We start from the raw sequence: 23,497 nt of genomic DNA, 5'->3' as shown, positions 1-23,497 counted from the left end.
TGAGGATTTACTGTCATTTAAAGTATACCTAACATCATGAATTACCACAAAACGTCTGTTAATGATTTTAATCGTATTCTTATGACACAGAAGAATCCGGACTATACATCATCTCCCTGCTACATGGATCTCTCTAGTTGTGCTGGAGGAAATTGATCCTTCTCTAAATTTGTATTTTCTTAAGAAGATGTTTAGTCATACAGAGAATATGCTCATAGTGGTATTTCCTGACAAACCATCTTTGTTTATATACTAATAAAAATTCAATTCTGTGTAACCTCATATACAAGAGGTTTACAGGTTTTAATCATGAGGAATTGCATTATGCTCTGTATGAACGTCACGTTTTTCTCAATTCCTGCAGACATGACTGGGGATACAAGTATAATGCAGGATTTTAGGAAACTAAAACACTTATGAGAAGGATAATAAACTAGAACCTACAATGAACAGATAATCTAGATTTCATATTGCTCATTGCAAGTTCTCCAAAAGAAAGCTTTATAGGTTGGCTAAGGAAAGAAATCAAAGATAGTCTATTGGAAGGAAATCAGCTAGATTTGATGTTCTTTGACTTCAAGGTCAGCCTGCTGAAGAGCATTTGCCAGCCATTCACTATCCAGTAGTGTCCCGCGCTACGTCTCGCTAGCAGGAACGATGCGGCACACACAGGATCATACTGCAGAAAAGCTTTAATGCGTCTTGAGAGGGAGAGCATAAGCTTACAATGCGGAGACGGAGAGTGAGGAATAACCATCCCTTATATAGGAAACTATCCTCGCCTAGGACGTGTCACTCTCTGACTGGTCGCTGCCAATTATGCCAGATGACGTACCAAAACGTACGTGTCCCTTTGAGTAGGGAAGTTACCAGGCGCCTGCGTATTGCCCTTTTTACTAGGTGCGTTCTGCCGGATGCCGGTGCCATCTTGTAATGGAGTTTGTGAGGACAGCTCCTCACATATGTGAGGACAGCTCCTCGGACAGCTCCTCACATCTGTGAGGACAGCTCCTCGGACAGCTCCTCACATCTCCCCCTTTTCTGTTTTTTTAAGCAAACAGGACACCCAGATATAGGAGGGCGAAGACAGAGGTCATATCCTCATACAAAGTTGGCGAACCTGTACAAGAGAGATACCCTTAGGCTGTTGTTGGGACCCAGGGCACTCCCGACCCGTCGCACTGCCATTTTTCGAGGGAGGGAAAACTGGGGCGGAAACCCTCATGTAATATGACATGCCTTCCAGGGAGTGTAGTTGGTAGAACTTCCCTGTGCGATGCTAAGCTCGTCACCCCTCATGGGCTGCTCAAGCCGGACACTCTAATCCTGTGCAATGAACCGAGGTTCTAGGAGTGCAAGAGCTGTCCAGCCGGCGACCTGTTGCTTGAGCATGGTCAACCAGATATCGGCTGACGCTCCTTGTTCAAGGGCTACAAGCGCCTGGGTGATCACTACTTTGTCCTTTCTTGTTTGAGATCTCAATTTGCAAAGCAACCAGAGGAGTAACACTAATCCACAGCAGAGGATCACTCCAAAAAATCCCACTCCCACCCATTCCTTGAAATAAGAGACTGCTGAGGTGATCCAGGACGACAATCCCTCCGTCACAGACAGGTCCAGTCGGGTAGAATTTACTTGAATGATGGTCGCTCTCAGCTCCCGAAGTGTCTGTTCAAACTCCGAGGTCCAATTCTGTAACAGATGCTGTGAAAGACTCTTAGATTAGCAGAGGGTAAATTTGTCATATTATATGGAGGTGACACAAAGGCCTGGGAGTTTTTGATCACAGCCAAGCTGGGCCAGTTGCCATAGAATGTCTAATTGCTCTCGGACCAGATCTATACGTTGGTTGACAAGCATAAGGCCTCCCTATATCTGAGTATTGGCCGAGGCCTGTCTGTCCCAAGCCACAGAGATGGTGGCCGATAAATCATTGATACTTTGGGTTGTCTGTACTGAATTTGACAAGGCCAATGCTGAGGCAGTAACCGAGGCAGCGACTGCTGTCATAGCAATAATGCCAGCAATAATTGCAGAAGTACCAACATCTCTTTTTCCTCTAAATAAGGTCATGGTCCCCGGGGTATCAACAGGGATCGGGATAAAGCGAGGCATGCGGGTAACTACTGCGATATTTTATATGAGTAGCTGTCCAGACAGAGGCAGGAGGTTTGACGTTCCCCATCCAGGAAAATGACAACCGTCCCTTTTCGCCCTTACCTCCAAGTAGCATCGCCATGGGCGTAAGATCAGTGCAGCTACCATTAACGCAATGTAAGGCCACCACCATAGAGAACTGTGGCGTTAGCCACAATGTCCTCCTCACCAGTTCCCCATGTGGCCTCCCTTAACCAAGCAGAAGATTGATTATATAACATAATGCAAGGGAGATCAAAAGATGTTTTGTTGAATATGCCAAAACAAAGGCTGCCCTTAAGGGGAATAGTCCTATTTTCTTTCAGTCATTCAACCTGTGGATCCTTAGGTAAATAGGCCAACCCTAAATCCCTGTTAGTGGTACATCACCGGCATCGGGAGTGGAAAGGTTGACATTATTCCCCATCCTAGCTCGCCCTGCACCGTTGCTGGCATCCATGGAAGAAGAGTGAGGAGGTGCAGGAGTCCCAGTCCCTTCTTGATCACTTGCTGTGATGCTCAGAGTAAGTCGTCCTGGGATCCATATGGGATTTTCATTGTCCTGTGGAAAAACACAGACAGCTCCCCTGGATCTTATTAAAACAGGATCCGGGGCTTTTCCATTCATTTGTTAATACATCCTTCCATTTGACTAATTCTTTTGTCCTCTTGGGCTCTGAGCAATGTCGCTCAGCCGCTGTTTGTCCAGCTTCATCAAGATTTAAATATGATTTGAGCGTCCAATGAGCACGCTCTATGATTCCCTGTCCTTGAGGGTTGTAGGGCAGGCCCGTCAGGTGGGTAACCTGCATCTGAGCACAAAACTGATGGGATTTTTGAGATGTGTAGGCAGGGCCATTGTCAGTTTTTACACATTTTGGCTTTCCCCAAGCACTCCATGCTTCAAGGCAGTGCTGAATGACATGTGTTGTTTTTTCTCCTGTAATGACATATGTTGTTTTTTCTCCTGTAAGTGGGGTGGCATGTAGAATGCCAGAACATGTGTCTACAGATACATGCACATACTGTAATTTTCCAAAAGTAGAATTATGAGTAACATCCATTTGCCAGATTTGCAATGGCTGTATTCCTCTCGGGTTGACCCCGATGTGAGGAACTGGGAGGAACTGGCAGCACTGTTGGCATTGGGTGACTATATCACGTGCCTCTTTTCTAGTTATAGAGAAGCGGCGGTGTAAAGTTTCTGAGGTGACATGGAAATTGCCATGAAAGGCTTTAGCGGCCTCTAAAGGAGAGGCCAGGGCCACAGCTATCATTTTTGTGGCAAATCATTCTCTGAACTCATTGGGCCAGGGAGTCCAGAATGGGCCCGTATATGAGTAATGTATACAGGGAATCTTCTATTTAATAGGATAATTTGGATTTTTCGGAAAATATCTGCCACCTTACTAGTGGTTTTAATTATACCGGCGGTTTCAAGAATACTAACAGCACTAGCTCGGCCTCCTCTTCTGAGTCTAAGGTATTATTTTCAGAGCTTTCAGAACTGTCGAGGTTCAGTGCTTCTAGGTCTTTCACAGGGTATAGGCTGGCTGCCCCTCCTGGTTTATGTGTAGAGGAGGAAGTGTTGGAATCTGAAAATTTCAACGCTCCCTTGTCTGCGGACTTACCGGGAGGGCCCTTTTTCTTTCTTAGGATGTCTTTTTTCTTGCGCGCGCCCAACCTCTCACTACGTTCGGTTTCTGACAGACTTTCCCGGACTACATCGAGAGTGGCCTGTCCTTCTACTACTGCTGCCTTACACGTTTCATCCTTTAAACAATTCTTAACCAGCTTCCATATAGCTTTGGTCCCTAGGCGCAGATCCTCTTCCGCCAATTTTCTGTCAAGGTCTTTTCCAAGTTTGTTCCATGAGACAATTGTAAACGAGCCTGAACAGGCAAACCAAGGCGCCACCCTCTCCACCTCCTTCACAAAGTTTTTAAGTGTTCCTCCTCCAATTTTGATGTTCCTCTGCTTTAACACTGTTTCCAAGGCCGTGACCACAGACTGTGAGGATCCCATGATGGGCCAGGAACGCCGGCGGCTTATCTACGTCCGTCTGACAAGGCGTGAGGTGAAAGGGTAGAGATGGACACACTGCTCTCTTATGTACGGGAGTCTTACACGCGCCTCCCCGGACGGTGCCGCTTATCTACGTCGGCCTTATCGCGTCCTTGCTACTCAACAGTCAAAATCGAAGGTAAAAGGGAGCTGCGCGAAGCTCACTTATATACGAGAGACTGAGACGCGCCTTCAGCTGCTGTGATCGTCCTTTTAACAGCGAAAACGGTGAAAAGAGAACATCAAGAGTAGGGTGGCTCCCAGGACAAATACTATAGCCTCAACAAATCCTTCCCAAGGCGGTGACAACCCCAGACCAAAGTCCAAGAGAGGGCTGCCTCTCCGAACGTATCTACCTGCAGTTCTGAATCCTCCTTGTCGCCAAGGGATCTCCGAAGGTGCTGACGATGGCGAGGTCTTTCCCGGGTTTTCGGCACCAGATGTCCCGCGCTACGTCTCGCCAGCAGGAACGATGCGGCACGCACAGGATCCTACTGCAGAAAAGCTTTAATGCATCTTGAGAGGTAGAGCATAAGCTTACAATGGGGAGATGGAGAGTGAGGAATAACCGTCCCTTATATAGGAAACTATCCTCGCCTAGGACGTGTCACTCTCTGACTGGTCGCTGCCAATTATGCCAGATGACGTACCAAAATGTACGTGTCCCTTTGAGTAGGGAAGTTACCAGGCGCCTGCGTATTGCCCTTTTTACTAGGTGCGTTCTGCCGGATGCCGGTGCCATCTTGTAATGGAGTTTGTGAGGACAGCTCCTCACATATGTGAGGACAGCTCCTCGGACAGCTCCTCACATCTGTGAGGACAGCTCCTCGGACAACTCCTCACACAGTAGGATATCGCTAAGAATTTACAACTGTGTCTGTGTGAATTGTGCACCTGGTTAGAGCATTGGTGGAAATTTGATTTTTTTTTTAACTGAATGAGGTTTTGATTGAATATGCTACCAAATACCTATGTGGTATAAAACAAAAACAGAAACAAAAACTGTGTTGCAGTCAGAATTATAAGATATCTCCTTTTTAAAAAAATATTAGATATATTTCTTTACATACATTTCAAATGTTATTCCCCCTCCAGGTTTCCTGTTCATAATCCTCCATCCCCTTCCTTCCCCCACCCCCATATGGATATTCCCCACATACATCCCCCTTACTCCCTCCTGCCATATTCCCCTGTACTTGTGTTTCAACCTTGGCAGGACCAAGGGCTTCCCATTCCAGTGGTGCCCCAACAAAGCTATTCTCTGCTACACATGCAGTAGGAGCTCTGGGTCAGTCCATGTACAGTCTTAGGGTAATGGTTTAATTCCTGGAGGCTCTGGTTGGTTGGCATTGTTGTTCATTGTTGCAGGTTGCAAGCTCCTTCAACACTTTAAATACTTCCTCTAATTCCTCCCACGGGGGTCCTGTTGTCGGATCAGTGGTTTGATGCTAGCATTGACCTCGGTATTGGAAGTACTCTGGTTGTGTCTCTCAGGAGAGATATATATCTGGTCCCTTTCAGCATGCATTTTCTAGCTTCATCAATCTTATCTAGTTTTGTTGGCTGTATATATATATATATATATATATATATATATATATATATATATATATATATATATATATGTATCACATGTAGGACAGGCTCTGAATGGCCATTCCTTGAGTCTCTTCTCTAAATTTTGCTTCCACATCCCCTCCTATGGATATAGTTTTTCCCCAATTAAGAAGGAGTGGGAACATCCACATTTTTGTCATCCTTCTTTGTAAGCTTCCTGTGGTCTGTGGATTGCATCTTTGATAATTTGAGGGTTTTAGCTTATATCCACTTATTAATGAGTGCATACCCCTTGTGTTCTTCTGTGATTGAGTTAAATCATTCACGATGATATTTTCTAGTTCATTTCAATTGCCTATGAATTTCAGTCATTGTCTACTACTACCTGAGTAGTAGTCCATTTTGTAAATGTACGACATTCTTTGAATCCATTCTGTTGAAGTTTATCTTGGTTCTTTCCAAATTCTGACTATTATAAATAAGGCCTCTATGAACATAGTCAAACATGTGTCTTTGTTGAATGTTGGAGCATCTTTTGGGTATATGTCCAAGAGAGGTATAGCTGGGTCCTCAGGTAGTGCAATGTCCAATTTACTGAGTTAACTCCAGACTGATTTTGAGAGTGATTGTACCAGTTTGCAATTCCACCAACAATGGAGGAATGTTTCTCTTTCTCCACGTCCTTGCGAGCATCTGAGTTTTTTTTCTTTTTTTCTATTTTAAATATTTTTAATACATTGCATATGCTCTTCCTTTTCCTTGTTTTCTGGACATAAACCCCCTATCCCATTCTTATCCCCTTCTTCTATAGGTGTGTTCCCCTCCCCATCAACCTCCCCTTCCCACCTCCGAACATTCACTTACACTGGAGGTCCAACCTTGGCAGGACCAAAGGCTTCTTTCCGTTGGTTCCCAACAAGGCCTTCCTCTGCTAAATATGCAGTTGGAACCATGGGTCTGTCTATGTACAGTCTTTACATAGTTCTTTAGTCCCTGGGAACTCTGGTTGGTTGGCATTGTTGTTTTTAAGTGGTTGCAAGCCCTTTCAGCTCTTTCATTCATTTACGGCATGCCTTTCTTAGCTTCATCAATCTCATATAATCTTGGTGGCTATATAAATATTGTACACAGGTGGAGCAGGCTCTGAATGGCCATTTATTCAGTCTCTCCTCCAAACTTTGCCTCCATATCCATACTATAAATATTTTTGTTCCCCCTTTTAAGAAGGAGTCAAGCATTCTCAACTTTGGTCACCCATCTTCTTGAACTTCCTGTGGTCTGTAGATTGTATCCTGGGCAATTCGAGCTTTGGGGTTAATATCCACTTATCAGTTAGTCCATACCATCTGTGTTTTCTGTGACTGGGTTACCTTACTCAGAATGACTGATTTCCAGAGGGGTGGTACCAGTTTTCAATCCCACCAACAATGGAGGAGTGTTCCTCTTTCTCCACATCCTTGCCGCATTTGTTCTCATGTGAATGTTTTTATCTTAGCTCTTCAGACTGGTGTGAGGTGGAATCTTAGGGTTGTTTTTATTTGCATTTCCCTGATGACTAAGTATATTGAGCATTTCTTTAGGTACTTCTCACCCATTCGATATTCCTCAGCTGAGAAATCTTTGTTTAGCTCTGTACTCCATTTGTAATATGGTTATTTGGATCAATTTGCATTCTTTTACATACTGACCTCCTGTTGAAATAGCACTATTTATTGAAAATGCTATCTTTTTATGCATTGGATGGTTTTAGCTCCTTTTTCAAAGGTCAACTGAACATAGTTGTGTGAGTTCACTTCTGAGTCTTCAATTCTATTCCACTGATCTAACTGCCTGTCTCTGTGCCAATACCAGACAGTTTTTAACACTATTGCTCTGTAATACTGCTTGAGGTCAGGGATAGTGAGTTCCTCAGAAATTCTTTTGTGGTTCTGGATAGTTTTTACCTAAATGAATTGACAACTTGCTGTTTGCTGTAAGACAAAAAACACTGTCATTAAGATAAAATGACAGTCAACAGTTTGGGAAAACATCGTTACCAATACTACATCCGATAGATGTCTAATATCCAATATATACAAAGATCTCAAGTAGTTAGTTTCCACAGAGGTAAATAACCCTATTACAAATGGGTTGCAGAGCTAAACAAAGAATTCTAAGCTGAGGAATATCCAATGGCTGAGAAGTACGTGAAGAAATGTTCAACGTTCCTATTCACATCACAGAAATGTAAAACAAAAAACCCTGAGACTCTACCTCATGCAAGTCAGAATGGCTAAGGTCAAAACAGAGGTGACAACAGATGCTGGCCAGGATGTGGAGAAAGAGGAACACTCCTCCCTTGTTTGTGGGATTGCAATCTGGTACAACCACTCTGAAAATCAATCTTGAGGTTCCTCAAAAAATCAGGCATCGTACTACCTGATTACCCAGCTTTACCTATCCTGGGCATATACCCAAAAGATGCTCCAACTTATAACAAGGACACATTCTCTCCTATGTTCATAGCATCCTTACTTATAATAGCCAGAGGCTGGAAAGAACTCAAATGCCGTTCAAAAAAGGAGTGGATACAGAAAAAGGGGGTACACCTACACAATGAAAAGGGGGTACACCTATCCAAACAATGACTTCATGAAAATCATAGTCAAATGGATTGAAGTAGAAAATATCACCCTGTGTGAGGAAACCCAATCACAAAAAAAACACATATGGTATACATTCACTGATAAGTGAATATGAGCCCAAAAGCTCAAATTATCCAAGATACAATCCACAGATCACATGCAGCTCTAGATGAAGGATGACCAATGTGTGGATACTTCATCCCTTCTTTAAAATGGGAATGACATATTTATAGGAAGAGATATGGCAACAAAGTGCAGCAGAGACTTAAGGAATGGCCATTCAGAGACTAGTCCACCTGGGGATCCAGCCCTTATACATACTGCCACCAAAACTAGACAATATTGACGAAGCTAAGAAATCTGTGGTGACAGGAGTCTGATATTGCTGTCTGCTGAAATATTCAGCCAGAACTTGACAAATACAAAGGCAAATGCTAATAGCAAACCATTGAACAGAGAATGGACTCTCCATTGGAGGAGTTGGGGAAAAGATTCAAGGAGCTGAAGGGGCTTGTGATCCCCAAAAAACAACAATACCAACCAACCAGAGCTCCCAGGGACTAAACCACGACCCAATAAGTACATATGGACGGACCCCTGGATCCAGCTGCATATGTCATAGAGGATGGCCTTGATGGGAACCAACAAGAGGAGAAGCCCTTTGTCCTTCCAAGGCTAGACTTCCCAGTATAGGGGAATGTCAGGACAGGGAGGGTGGAAGGGAAGTTGAGTTGTGGCAGAGGAGGAACAATCTTTTAGGAAAAAGTGGATGGGACGGTATAGGGAGTTTATAGAAAAGAAATCAGGAAATATTTGAAATATTAATAGAAAACATCCAAAAATCAAAATGAAAAAAAATTGAATTTCCATGAATGTATATGTTTTACAGTGAGCTTCTTGTTGTTGAAATCCAGATTTAATATATGGTGTTCTGATAACAAAGTTTCTTCCTATTTTATTATATCCGTTGAGGCTTCCTTTGGGACTGACTATATAGTCAATTTTGGAGAAAAATCCATGAGGTGCAAGAAGGTATATTCTTTTGTGTTTGGATGAAATATTCTATAGACGTTAGGACAATTTGATTCAAAAAGTCTATTAGTTTTATTATTTCTCTGCTTAGTTTTTGAGTGGATGTTCTGTCAGTTTAAAGTCTTTCGATATTAATGTGAGGGATTTGATGTGCAATTTAGGCTGTAACAATGTTTCTTTTAGAAATATTGGTGCCCTTGTCTTTGAGGCATATAAGTTCTGATTGAGGTACCATTTTGGTAGATTTTTTTCTTTGATAAGTATGCAGTGGCCTGACCCATGATTTTTTTTTTTTTACTTATTTTGTTTGAACGTCTATTTTATTAGTTATTAGGTTGGCTATTTCAGCTTGCTGCTTTGTTCCATTGGCTTGAAAAGGTTTTTTTTTTTTTTTTTTTTTTTTTCGCCTTTTTCCTGAGGTAATGTGTTATGGCTGAGTTTGTTTCTTTTATGCAAAATAAAGATGGGTCCTGTTTTTGCATGCATTCTTTCAACCTATATCTTTTTTTTTTATTTAAGAAAATCGAATCCATTGGGGATGAAAGATATTAATGACCAATGATTGTTATTTCCCTGCTATTTGCATGTTGGTGGTAGAGTGAGTGTGTTTGTGTGTGTGTGTGTGTGTGTGTGTGTGTGTGTGTGTGTGTGTGTTAGAACGAGGAAATGTGCAAGACAGCGAGAGAGAAAGAGAGGGAGAGAGAGAGAGAGAGAGAGAGAGAGAGAGAGAGAGAGAGAGAGAGAATTTGAATGATTTCCTTGTTTTCTCTGATATATAATTGCATATCTAATATGTTTTCTTGTACACAGTATCCTTACTGGGTTGGGATTTTCTTCCTAGTATTTTCTGTAGGGAAGGATTTGTGGATAGATATCTTCTGAATTTGGATTTGTCTTGAAGTTTCTTGTTTTCTCTTTCTATGGTGATTGAGAGTTTTGCTGTGTGTAGTAATATATGTTGGCACTTGTGGTTTTTTCAGAGGTTGCAGGATATTTGTCCAGGCCCTTTTAGATTTCAGAAACCCCATTGATAATCTGGGTGTAATTCTAATAGATCTGCCTTTGTATTTTTCCTGACCTTTTTTCCTTAATTGCTTTTAATATTTTTTTTTACTCGTAGATTTTATGTTTTGATTTTTACAAGCCAGGTGTATTTTCTTTCATGGTACAGTCTAGATGGTATTTTATAAGCTTCTTGCATGTTTATTTGCATCTCTTTCTTTGGTTGGGGAAGGTTGCTTCTATGATTTTATGGAGAATATTTTCTGGGCCTTGGATCTTGGACTCTTCACCTTTTTTTCTTATTACTTTTAGGTCTTTTTAATTGAGAGTTTTGCAGGATACAGTAATCGGAGCTGGCATTTGTGTTCTCTTAGGGTCTGTATGACATCAGTCCAGGATCTTCTGGCCTTCATAGTTTCTGGCAAAATGTCTGGTGTGATTCTGATGGGTCTGCCTTTATATGTTACTTGACCTTTTTCCCTTACTGCTTTTAATATTCTTTATTTTGTGCGTTTGGTGTTTTGACTATTATGTGACGGGAGGTGTTTCTTTTCTAGTCCAATCTTTTTGGAGTTCTGTAGGCTTCTTGTATGCCTATGGGTATCTCTTTTTTTAGGTTAGGGAAGTTTTCTTCTATGATTTTGTTGAAGATATTTACTGGTACTTTGAGCTGGGAGTCTTCACTCTCTTCTATACATATTATTCTTAGGTTTGATCTTCTCATTGCGTCCTGGATTTCCTGTATGTTTTGGACCAGTACCTTTTTCTGCTTTACATTATCTTTGACTGTTGAGTCAATGATTTCTATGGAATCGTCTGCTCCTGAGATTCTCTCTTCCATCTCCTGTATTCTGTTGGTGAAGCTCGTATCTACAGCTCCCTGTCTCTTCTTTTGGTTTTCTATATCCAGGGTTGTTTCCATGTGTTCTTTCTTGATTGCTTCTATTTCCATTTTTAATTCCTTCAACTGTTTGATTGTGTTTTCCTGGAATTCTTTCAGGGATTTTTGTGACTCCTCTCTATGGGCTTCTACTTGTTTATTTATGATTTCCTGGAATTCTTTCAGGGATTTTTGTGACTCCTCTCTGTAGGCTTCTACTTGTTCTCTAAGGGAGTTCTTCACGTCTTTCTTGAAGTCCTCCAGCATCATGATCAAATATGATTTTGAAACTAGATCTTGCTTTTCTTGTGTTTTTGGATATTCCATGTTTGTTTTGATGGGAGAATTGGGCTCCGATGGTGCCATGTAGTCTTGGTTTCTGTTGCTTGGGTTCCTGCGCTTGCCTCTCGCCATTAGATTATCTCTAGTGTTACTTTATTCTGCTATTTCTGACAGTGGCTAGACTGTCCTATAAGCCTGTGTGTCAGGAGTGCTGTAGACCTGTTTTACTGTTTTCTTTCAGCCTGTTATGGGGACAGAGTGTTCTGCTTTCGGGTGTGTAGTTTTTCCTCTCTACAGGTCTTCAGCTGTTCCTGTGGGCCTGTGTCTTGAGTTCACCAGGCAAGGGTGGGCAGTGTTGGTGGTCTCTTCCGCTCTGCAGCCTCAGGATTGCCCACCTGACCAGGTGGTGAGGTCATTCTCCCTCCCTTGTTGTGTTCTTTTGAGGGACTTTAACCATCTGAATGGCTTTAGTCCCTGGATATTCTTGTTGAAGTAGGTATTGAGAGGGAGATGAACCTTTATGGTCCTGGTGGGGCAGGCCTCTGATGAATATCCTCAGAGTATTTGGTTATGGACCTGCAATTCTCTGTGGTTCATGAGCCGTGGGTCTGCTGAAGGTCTACAGAGGGTTGGCAGGAGACTGGAGGTTCCCCTGTGATGGCAGGTTGCTCAGGGCAAATTGGACTTGTCCCAGAGTGCTCTGAGAACAAAGATGTTGGGTGGGAGAATGGAAACTTACCAGTATGAATAAGTAGTGATGGAGGTGGAGGAGTAGCAGGAGAATGGAGTTCCCTGGGATGGCAGGATGCTCACTGCAGCTTTCCTTTCCCCAGAGACTCAGAGAGCAGCTCAGAGGGCTCAAGTAGCAGGAGAAAGGAATTCCCTGTGGGGTAGCAAGGTGTCACATATTTTTAGCAGTGTCAGTAGCCTACTATAAAATACTACTTGTTACGTTTTTAAACATGTACTTTTAGCTAAGTGCTACAAGTTTATTCTAATATGTCTTGAACTGAAAACTCATAGGCAAAATCTGAACATTAAAATTTGTTATTTTGTTACAAAATTGTTTTTCTATTGGGGTTCTTAAAAGATCTCCATTCTGCATATGAAAATTTTTCACTATAGGAAACACCCCAAAATAGAACCCTGCCCAACGCAATTTTTCATCTATATAAAGACAATATAAATGTTTACCAACATAGGGATTATTTGAATTGAATGGAGTTGATGGGCTTTTAAACTTGACTATTGACCCAGTTTTGTAGCACATGTCAAATATACTCCTGTGTACCATTATTTATAAATGCAAATCGAGAGCAGTTAGTTCCAAAGACCACAGTTTAGTAAGTGTTTCACTCATAATAGATGAAACTGGAGTGTGTGGACTCCCTGAATTTAAATATATCAACTTTTAATTTTATTAAACATTTTGATCTTACCTTTATTTCATATTGTATATAAAAAGAAGAGGAATTAAGACAAAGAATTGTCAGTGCCACATAGAGAAATGTAAGAAAGTGAAATAGATTAATGCTAATACAATTTGATTTTCTATATAATTCGGTGCAATTTATTAATTTCATCATGCAGATGGTAAAAGAAGGTAAAAAAGAAAGAAAAACATAAGATTCAGATTGTAAACTGATGCTAGCAACAGGAAATAACAGTACATTATCGACATTGTCATTGCCATTCTCCTTTCCACAGATAGGCTTATAAATGGTATTAATATGCATTACTATGTCTCTTTTTTCACTATTTAAATAACAAAGTGTTTATAATTCAGAGAAATATATTCACCATAGTTATGTGAATCCTAATCTGTGTATATCACTGTGCTACACTTTTACAAATAAATCCATATGTAGCCTTATCAACAAAATTTACATATATTAATTTATATAATATGTATTACTGCTTTTCTGATTCGACAAAAGAAATGCCTAGATATTTGATGTATTTTTTCCTCTCTAGTTGATTTGGAAGACTTAAGGATATATCAAAGTATGAACACTAAGCTATTAGAAATTAATTAAATACTATGATCACAGTAATAACAGTAGTAGGTACTTTCCAAGGGTATTGTGTCTAATTACCCACAGGTTCCTGGCCCTAATAACAATAAAAGTTATGGGTTTTATTTTTTGGAATGGGCCTTATACCCTATTTGAAAACTATTATTTATAGCCAAGAAATTCATATAACTATTTTATCAGTTGGCATTTTTTTTTGGACAGGACAATCATTATTATCAATGGGATTCAAAGCCTGGTGTGATTAAGTACTTTTCTCCTCTTGTGGCAGAGAACTGCTTCAAATGCCATGAAAGCTATCCATTAGGTATCAAACTTACAGGGAAATTTTATATTGATTTCCCACTGATCTATAACTAAAGAATGTAGTGTCTTAAGCTAAAGAACCTTACTTTCAAATTCGGGAGGGTAACCAAATATGTTTTCAAAACCACTGCAATGAATAGGATCTCCCTGGAAAACAAATCCAGAGGTAACCCATTTCTGGTATTAGATTTTATATTTGTTAGCCTGTAGTGTCCGGTAGAGAAGTTGTTATTCTGTTATCTGTTAACCCTATTGTTAAAATATCGACATGTACATTTAGTTGCTCGCCATAAATATTATTCAAAATTCCTCAAGTATCATTTATCCTTTTCTGTATTCCCTCTGTTATCATGCTTTTCTATCCACCTCAACATTTAAGTATTCACGGAATATTTTTACTTGATCCCTTTATAGTACTGGTTTATGAAGCACTCCTTTTCCTTAAATTCATTCCCACACTCCCTTACTAGTTTCCTAATCTATATAGTTATTCCAATTACAATATACATATCTGAAAAATAATATCAGTTTTACTTCTGAATCATATTCTTCTGTGATAGAGTTTCAATATCATTAAGGGAATATAATTTTAAAGTTGTTCTGAAGTGCACACAAGTCTAGTAACTGCAATCTAATGCCCTCATCTTTCCAAATACATGAGATTATAATCATTTATATTATAATCAAAATTGTATGCAATCATTTCAGAATAATAAATAGTTGGAATTTTAAGAAACTTTAAAGTTAAGGAAGAAGAGAGAAAATCATAAAGCCCCTTATCTTTCTAAGGCATGTAGCCAAGAGTTAAACAAACTAGGCAAGTATATGTGATATCCTAGTTTAGTATCTGGAATCAAGAACTAAAAATTAAAAACTCCTACAAATTTTCTAAATGGTCTAATAATTCCATTCGGGTTTACACACATTCATTCAAACCAGTAAACATATGCAATGTGTTTATTGAATTGGAATGCATAGGTATCTTCACCATAAAAAATAATAATAAATTTGTAACACTATCCAATGCTCCCCAAATATTTCAGTTACTACTTGGCAAAATATAACAGTCGTGTTCTCTCCAAATCTAAACTCTAAAAGCTACATCTAACAGGCTCCAGGGGATCGTGTTTATTTTTCTTTAAAAGTTTCAACTTGTTTTCTATTCTACTATGAAATATACAACTGTTATATGATCTAACCATGCAACAGTATTTGTTAAAAGGTCAAGTTGTGCTAACTTCGTTGTATATTTAAAGAAATTTTAACGTCTTGAATGTACATTAAAATACCGAAGTTCACTAGAAATTGTAGTATTATAATTTATGCACAATAATTTTCACCATTTACGATTTCATTGCTTCTGCCTGAACTAATTCTCAAAGGGGTGATTCGCAGGGAATTCACAAAGAAACTTCGGTCTCTGTGGTTTAGTCATTATTTTTTCCTCTGCAGCCTCATGAAGTCCGCGGTGAAGTTTCTTTTGGCGATGTTCCCTGCGATTTTTACAATTTTTCTTAACATTATACTCCTAGACTGTTCTCATGCTTTCTGGAGAATATCGACAATATCGACTGTAGAAAACCCACTAATCAACTTTAAAACTGCTTCTGTTAACTTTCACTACCCTCCAGCTCTAATTTTTTTTTTCGGGTTTTACTCGCCGGTTGGCATAGCAACTGCAGGAAATGCGTCACAACCCCCGTGTAGGATGGGAGGAGCCTGCGGAGGAAAGATTTAGAAACCACAGGGACCAAAGTGTCTCTTCTTTGAGGATTTCCCCGAGCCACAAAGAGAGATGCACTGTCACGATGATTTAACTTCCTGTTGTCTCAGGAACCCGGAGCGGTTCGCGGTTTTTCGTTTTTCACGTTTAGAAGTAATCCTAAATCGATTAGTTAATGACCTTGCAATCATACGGATTTTAAGAGACGCGCCTCTTTCTGTTGAGCTCCTATTCTGTAGTTGTAGCTTTATAAATGAATACTAAAGAGAATAATGGCTTTTTTAAAGCTAAGGAAAATACTCTGGCGTTAAACCCGGGTAGCGGGGAATGGAGTGGATTAATCCGCCTTTAGTTTTAAAGTAAAAATTTTGCATTGAAATTTCAGGTTTAAAGACTTAAAAATAGGGGGTTGGGGATTTAGCAAAATGGTAGAGCTCTTGCCTAGCAAGCGCAAGGCCCTGGGTTCGGGCCCCAGCTCCGAAAAAAAGAAAAAAAAAAGTCTTAAAAATAAAACCTTCAATGGGCTTTTCTTAAATACAGTGTGTATGTTTTACACACGTTTTGCTTTTCACTCTGACATCCAGTAATTTTTCTACCAATATATCTAAACAGGAATGTTTCACTCATCGATTTGTCTGAGTGTGTGTCTGTGTGTGTGTGTGTGTGTGTGTGTGTTTTAACTATTCAGTACTTGAACTGGCCATAGTTATGCTGACCATTATGACAGTAAAAGAAACTCCGACATAGTCTTTTGATTGGGAGATTAAGATTATATCAGAATACACCAGATGATCTGGAGGATTTATTTATAGCCAAGGACTATGTGAAGCATCATTGGACAGACAATTATTAAGCAGAGACTGGGTGAGGTAGGATCGAAGCGATAAGACGTCATCTAGTAAATGGCTAGGGAGAATAAGCACATTCATTTGTGCAGGGTGGTGATATCTCAGTCCTTTAAAAACGGTTCTTTTTAAAATACAATTTTATGTAAAAGAGTACAGATATCCTGAAAAAGAGTTCTAGATCTTAAATGAAACTTTATTAAAGACAGTCAATTTTTAGATGATTAAATTTTGTTTTACTTTATTGAAAATAGATTAATCATACAAACATCTTGGTTACAGTTTCCCCTTTACCTCTCCCAGTTTCTCCCTATCTCTCCTCCCCTTGTATCAACTCCATTTCAGTCTCTCATTAGAAAAGGAAGGGCTTCTATGAGATAGTAACAAAGTATGACAAAATTTGGTAAGAACATCTCCGTAGTGAAATATAACTTAATTTCATTCCTAGAAATTGCAAAATGTGTTTAGCTTAGTTTGAGAGTCATAAATGTGTTCAAAATGGGAAGTTTCAAGCTGAGCTTAAATAGTGGCTAGATTTGAGAATCAATGGTACTAAATACCCAGGGAAAACAAATGTAACCCAGTCCAGATAACTTCAGCTGATAGCACTTTTACTCTATTTTTCTGCCATAACTTATTTTACATTTTACATAAATTATTTCATTTATATATTTATTATAAATATAATTTATTTATATTTTATATAAATAATAACACTGATCTGAACAAGATTTAGAATTTTCTACCGTGTGTGAACGTTTTTATGTAAGTTGATTTTCACATTGATGATTATATTTTATGTTACTATTTCTATACAAAATCAAGAATAGGGGCCTAGAACCAATTTATAAGATATAGCTCATATAACATTCTTACATTGTTTTCTGTCACTGACATAAGATGTTGAAATTACTTATCTAAGTCAAAATATTACATAACTATAGCCTTTTGTATTCCTTCAATATGTGGATACCCTTGTCTAGTCTGCAGCATCATCTGTGATAAGGGCATTCAAACCTTTTATCCTGAGCCTGAATGTTAAAATTAGTAACTAAGGTGGGTGTTTAGAAATTGACTTGTGATATGACCAATGACACAGCACTTAATAGCTCTAAAGCTTTTCCAGAGTACCCAAATTCAAATTTCTGTACCCATATTTCATCTCACAAACATATATATGTCTCTAGTCCCAGGAGATGTGAGGCACTGTTTTCTTGCCTCCATAAGCACTGGAAACATGCCACAGATACTTATTAAGGGGAATGCCAATATACAAACAAATTTTTAAATCTAGGAATTAGGGAAATGACTGAAGGACCTGAAGGATCTAAAGGGGTTTGAAACCCCATGTAAAGAACAATATCAACTATTCCGACCTTCCAGAAGTCCCAGGGACTAACCCACCAACCAAAGAGTACACATAGAGGGACCCACGGCTCTGGTTGCATATATAGAAGAGGATGGCCTTATCTGTCATCAATTGTAGGGGAGGCCCTTGTGCAGACTCAATGCTGCAGCATAAGAGGATACAAGGTCTGTGTGGTGGGAGTGGGTGGGTGGGTGAGGGAGCAAACTCATAGAGGTAGGGGGAAGGGATTGTATGATAGGGAGGTTATAGAGTGGAAATTAAAACAAGATAACATTAGAAATGTAAATAAAGAAATAAAATATCTAATAAAAAATCTCATTGCAATTTCCTGAAATTAAGGAAAATTGAGTATACATGGAAAAATCTTGCCACAAAATAATTATGATTTCAGAAGTATTTATCATTCTACAAATTCTGATCATCGTGTGTACATTTGGACAGAATTAAGGATGGAATCCTCTGTCTTAGAATTCTGTGCAACTGCTAAGGTGGTGAGGTGGAAATTTCAGAACGTTTTTTAAAAAAAGTTTAGCTTTTTATTGAACACAATAATGTTTAAAAGATTAAGATAAAAAGTCCAAAGCACAGGCACCATCAAGACTCCTCGGATCCTTATTACTTTCTTTCCTCTTTCTTCTAGTCAGCTGGAGTATCACTACTTGAGGGGTTTGGGCCACCTGCTGGTGCATTTCCCTGGACTAGTGAAGATCACCACTGCTCTCCATTGCTGGTGGGCAGAGATGCTACAAACAAGCCAGTAACACTCAACATTGAAATCAGAATATTGATCTATTTCCTTATTTCTCATTCTACCCCAATGCAGAATGCAAGCAAAATAGATGAAGTCTATGTATTTCAGGCTGCTGCTGCGATGCTAATCACTGGTTTAAATGATTACCTCATGACAAAACAACTTTATTTCTCTAGGGTATCCCCATACCATTCTCTCATGGGTAAGTGCTCCATCAAAGTAGCCTCCTACTTAGTCATATGCTGCAAATGGCCCAGCTCCTCTCTCTGCTGTCTAGTAATCTCACTTCCTTCAATCTCTTCTACCCTTGAACTGAACATGTCGTGGGCTGGTACTGGATAGTCTGAACATAAGCCTGCCTATAGCTGTGGTAAAACTGTCCAGCGATGGCCCCTGCTCACTCACTGGTATTGCCTGTCCTGTTGGGTTGATTACCCTGAATGTCATATTTCTAAATTGTAATTGCTTCCAGTTTCTTGATTGTAATTAATTGTTGCTGTATTTATCATTAGCAAAGTAGTTTCCTCTATCTGCTTTGAAACTGGAAGGTAAGGTGATCTCTGTAGCTCTCTTTCTTTGAACCCACAAAGTCTTTTATCACCCGATTGGATGTGTTAATGTCCCTTGGGACGCTCCATCTTTTGAAAGAGTATTCTTCTATTATGTGGGGCTAGGACAATTGTTCTGGGTTTATTATGTGCAGTAGGGAGGATCTGGTCTAATATTTTCTCCCCACTACATCATTTTCAATTCATTTTGAATACTGATTTCTTAATTGATATTTCTCTTCTGTGTCAGGAGACTTGGGAATCCACTGAATCCTTAAGTTTTTTCATCCTTTATTTTTTCATTTTTTATAATTTTAAGTACTTAACATTTCGAATGTTATCCTCTTTCCCTGTTCCCCCTCACCCATACCCCTTACCCATCCATAACCCCTCCCCTGTTCATATGAGGATGATCCTTCTTCCCCCCACCCACTCCCACCTCACCACTCTGACACTTTACTATACTGGGAAATCAAACATTCAGAGCAGCAAGCTATCCACTGATGTATATGTGGCTGGAGCCATGGGTTCCTCCATTTGCACTCTTTGGAGGTGGTTTAGTACATGGGGACCTTGGGGAGGGATGGGACTTTTGAATTATTTGTTCCTTTTTTGAATTTGCAAAGCCCCTCAGTTCCTTCAGTCCTTTCTCTAACGCCTCCATTGGTTTTCCCATGCTCAGTCCGATGATAAGCTGCAAGCATCCTCAACTGGATCAGTAAGGCTTTGGCAGAGCCTCTCAGGACACATCCATATCAAACTCTGGAGATCAAGCACTTCTCATCAGCAATAGTGAGTGGGTTTGGTAGCTGCATATAGGATGGATCCACAGGTGTGGCAGACTAGATGGCTCCACTATTTCTCCTTGTATTTTACCTGTGAATATTTTGTTCCCCCTTCTAAGACGGACTGACACATTCACACTTTGGCCTTCCTTCCTCTTGGGCTTCAATATTGTCTTGAATTGTATCTTGAGTATATTGAGGTTTTGGTCTAATACCCACTTATCTTTGAGTGCATATCATGTGTATATCTTTTGACTGAGTTACCTCGTTCAGGATGATATTTTCTAGTTCCATCCATTTGCCTATGATTTTCCTTAAAACATTGATTTTTAATAGCTGAGTAATACTCCACTATGTAAATATACCATATTTTCTGTATCCGTTCTTTTGAAGGACAGCTGGATGATTTCCAGCTAATATAAATAAGGCTGTTATGAACATAGTGGGGCATATGTTCTTGTTATATGCTGCAGCATCTTTTGGGTATATGCCCAGGAAGGGATAGCTAGGCCCTAAGGTAGTACTACATCCAAATTTCTGAGTAACTTCCAGATTAATTTCCATAGTGGTTGTATCAGCTTGTAATCCCACCAACAATGGAGGAGTATTCCTCTTTCTCCACATCCTTGCCAGCATCCACAGTCATCTGAGTTTTTTTTTTTTATCTTAGCCATGAGGTGGAATCTTAGTGTTGTTTTGATTTGCATTTCCCTTATGACAAAGGATGTAAAACAATTCTTTAGGTTCTTCCAGGCCAATTGATATTTCTTGGTTGAGAATATTTTTTAACTTTGTACCCCATTTTTAATAGGATTACTTGATTCTCTGGAGTCTAAATTCTTGAGTAATTGGTATTATTTGGGTCTCTATCTATCAATCAATATTATATATTGGCTCTCTATCTATCTGACAATCAATATTATATATTGGCTCTTTCATGGATTCAGAATTGATAACGATCTTTCCCCAATCTGTTGGTTGGCATTTTATCCTTTTGACAGTTTCTTTTGCCTTACAGAAGCTTTGCAATTTTATGGTGACCCATTTGTCCATTGTTGATCTTAGAAAATAAGCCATGTGTTCCCTGTGCCCATGTGTTCAAGGATCTTCCCTGCTTTCTTTTCTATGAGTTTCACTGTATCTGGTTTTATGTGGACGTCCTTGATATAGTTCTTTGACTTCAGCTTTATATACGGAGATAAGACTGGATCAATTTGTGTTCTTCTACAAGCTGAACTCAGGTTGAACCAGCGCCATTTGTTGAAAATGCTGTCTTTATTGTATTAGAAAATTTTAGCTCCTTTCTCAAAGATCAAGTGTCCATAGGTGTGTGGGTTCATTTGTGAGTCTTCAGTTATGTTCCATTGATCTACCTGCCTGTTTCTGTACTGGAACCATAGTTTTTAACCTTTGTAATACAGATGGAGGTTAGGGATGGTGATTCCCTCAGAAGTTCTTTTATTTTTTTAGAATAGTTTTTGATATCCTGGGTTTTTTTTTCTTATTCCAAATGAATATGCAAGTTGCTTTCCTAATTCTGTGAAGATTGCCTTGGGATATTGATGGGGATTGCATTGAACCTGTAGATTGCTTTTGGCATGATGGCCATTTTTACTATATTAATCCTGTCAATCCATAAACATGAGAGATCTTTCCATCCTCTGAGATATTCTTCAAATTCTTTCTTCAGAGTCTGGAAGTTCTTGTCACTTCCTTGCTTAGAGTGACAACAAGGTATTTTACATATTTATGGCTATTGTGAAGGATACTGTTTCCCTAATTTCTTTCTAAGCTTTTTTATCCTGTGAGAAGAGGAAGTCTATTATTTTTACTTAATTGTTTTTATCCAGCCATTTTTATGAAGTTGTTTATCAGGATTAAACATTCTCTCATAGAATTTTGGGGGTCACTTAAGTATATCATCGTATCATCTGCAAGTAGTGAAATTTTGATTTCGTCCTTTCCTATTTGTAGTTCTTTCATCTCTCTTTGTCGTCTAATAGCTTGGGCTAGGTTTTTTTCTTTTGTTTTTTTGTTTGTTTGTTTGTTTGTTTGTTTGTTTGTTTGTTTTGGTTGGGAGACTTTTAATGACTGCTTCTATTTCTTAGGGGGTTATGGGGCAGTTTAGATGCTTTATCTGATCCTCATTTAACTTAGGTACCTGCTATCTGCCTAGAAAATTGTCCATTTCATCAAGCTTTTCCAGTTTTGTTGAGTATAGGCTTTTGTAGTAGAATCTGATGATTTTTGAATTTCCTCAGTTTCTCTTGCTATGTCTCTCTTTTGATTTCTGATTCTGTTAATTTGCATACACTCTCTTTGCCCTTTGGTTAGTCTGGCTAAGGGCTTATCTAAGTTGTTGGTTTTCTCAAAGAACCACCTCCTGGTTTTGTTGATTCTTTGTACAGTTCTTTTCTTTTCCTACTTGGTTGATTTCAGCTCTAAGTTTGATTATTTCCTGCTACCTTCTCTTCTCAGGTGTATTTGCTCTTTTCTGCTCTCCAGCTTTCAGGTATGCTGTCAATCTGCTGGGGTAGGTCTCTCCAACTTCTTTATGGAGGAGGCATTCAGACCTATGAGATTTCCTCTTAGCACTTTCATTGTGTCCCATAAGTTTGTGTATGTTGTGTCTTCATTTTCATTAAATTGTAAGAAGTCTTGTATTTCCTTCTTTATTTCTTCCTGGACCAAGTTTTCATTGAGTGGACCATTCTTCAGCATATATATATGGGCTCTCTGTTGTTTTGCATTCTTCTCTCTCTGTCTGTCTCTCTCTGTCTCTCTGTCTGTCTCTCTCTGTCTGTCTCTCTCTGTCTCTCTGTCTCTGTCTCTGTCTCTGTCTCTCTCTCTCTCTCTCTCTCTCTCTCTCTCTCTCTCTCTCTAAACATCAAGGCAAAGCTCAATAGCAATTCACTGTATTTTGCCTTCACCTTTAGAGCCAAGATTATATGGACTGGCCTTTCCTTATGTGCAAAACTCTTATTTTTTGAGTTCCCTAGAGAAAATTTCAGTCCTCCCTCTCTTTGTCATTGGCTTCCTTGTAGATACTATTTGTTCATGCTCTCGCCTTAATATTTAGTTCAGTGTTTTGCCAGTATTTTCGTAGAGGATCCAAACTGATTATTTTTAGTATTATAAAACTATTCACTTTTTAATGTCCCAAAGAATAAGCTTCATGTGTTATGTAAACAAACAGATAAAGAGTAAGAGAATCCTGTTCATTTTCCTTGATATACAGTAGATAACCCCCCTCCCCATATATTTTCATTCAGAGCCACCGGTACATGCAAGTTCTTCATTGATAATACCTATCTAGTCAGTAAACCGAGCCTCCCAAGTTGGGGAAAAGAAATTCTGTATTAAAAAATAATTCTTTTTTCATTGTCTTGCTGAAATTTTTCTGGAGAAAAGCAGTGAACTTTTCCCCTGGACCCTTTTTTCCGACCATTTCATAATTCTTTTCCACACATGGCCCTTCTGCTTGCCTTCACTCTTGATTCCTCCATATTCTTTATTATGTTATTGTTCCTTATATCAGAATGATTTTTTTTATATTTTCT

The 23,497-nt window shown here is 39.3% G+C and overlaps 1 long non-coding RNA gene across 1 annotated transcript; it reads right to left on the bottom strand.

Annotated features, from left to right (window-relative positions):
* Nucleotides 1-674: 674 nt before the first annotated feature.
* Nucleotides 675-15,574, bottom strand: LOC120099827 (uncharacterized). The gene is made up of 5 exons (XR_015646722.1): nt 15,257-15,574; nt 12,317-12,460; nt 4,557-4,694; nt 2,527-2,698; nt 675-1,704 (listed from the first exon to the last, which is right to left on the bottom strand). It is a non-coding gene; the product is annotated as an uncharacterized LOC120099827 (long non-coding RNA).
* Between the last annotated feature and the right edge of the window lie 7,923 nt (nt 15,575-23,497).

The sequence above is a fragment of the Rattus norvegicus genome, chromosome 1 (genome assembly GCF_021556685.1).
Source record: "Rattus norvegicus strain SHRSP/BbbUtx chromosome 1, alternate assembly SHRSP_T2T, whole genome shotgun sequence".
Lineage (NCBI taxonomy): Eukaryota > Metazoa > Chordata > Mammalia > Rodentia > Muridae > Rattus > Rattus norvegicus.
The sequence above is the reverse complement of the archived record's forward strand: the minus strand, read 5'-3'. Positions and strand labels throughout refer to the sequence as shown.